The following is an 870-nucleotide window of genomic DNA, read 5'->3' as shown; positions in this document are numbered from 1 at the left end:
TGTGTGTGTGTGTGTGTGTGTGTGTGTGTGTGTGAGAGAGAGAGAGAGAGAGAGAGAGAGAGAGAGAGAGAGAGAGAGAGAGAGAGTTCCTGTCTAGCAGGAAGTGTCCCAGGCAATAGAGTGCCCTTGAGCTTCTAGTCTGGGGCTTTCCAAAGGATTTACTGCAGAAACTTGAGGTGAGGTACTTGGGGAAGGGGTGAGCTGGTCCGTCCAGTGTGCATATTTAGGAGATAACAGTGAAACAGGAACTGGAACCCTCTTTGGGCATTTCTGGCCTCCAACAAGGACATTCTAGGAATTGTTGCCTTGGGGCTCTTGCCCTGTGGCCTATCTCTGTCTCCTGTTCTCATCAGGAGGGAATTCAGTAAGGACTGGAAAGTCTCCATCTTCCTCCCTTGCAGGCTCACATTCTACCTGACAGGATACACCAGACTCATACTCAGCTGTCCAGAGTTGACTATGGTGAAGGATCTGGAATGGTCATCTTCTCCCTGCCCTTAGGTCATCAAGCTGCCTCCGTGCTGTTGTACACAGCTCAGATGAGGGGGGATTTGAAACTCAGATGAGGGGGGACTTAAAACTCCTGCCAAGGATGGGAGATGGTTAGTTTGGGGCGCTCCAGGAACTGACACAACTAAGAAGCTCAGACAGGCTGGCCTCTTCCTGAGCATTTATCTGACAGCTGTTTGCTGAGCATCTTTCCACTCCAGAGCTGTGTCTAAGTGCTAAAGACACAGGCATGTAAAAACCAGATAAGCTTACCCTCCCAAGGACAAACAGCAAGACAATAAAGGATGGTACGAAAACAGTGACATGCTGTATCAGGCGGGGTTTGAGAAAAGGAAGCACAGGTGGTAGGTAGCAGGAAGC

Source organism: Nannospalax galili, unplaced genomic scaffold (assembly GCF_000622305.1).
Source record: "Nannospalax galili isolate Female #2095 unplaced genomic scaffold, S.galili_v1.0 scaffold31, whole genome shotgun sequence".
NCBI classification, from domain to species: domain Eukaryota; kingdom Metazoa; phylum Chordata; class Mammalia; order Rodentia; family Spalacidae; genus Nannospalax; species Nannospalax galili.
This window is presented reverse-complemented; position numbering follows the sequence as displayed.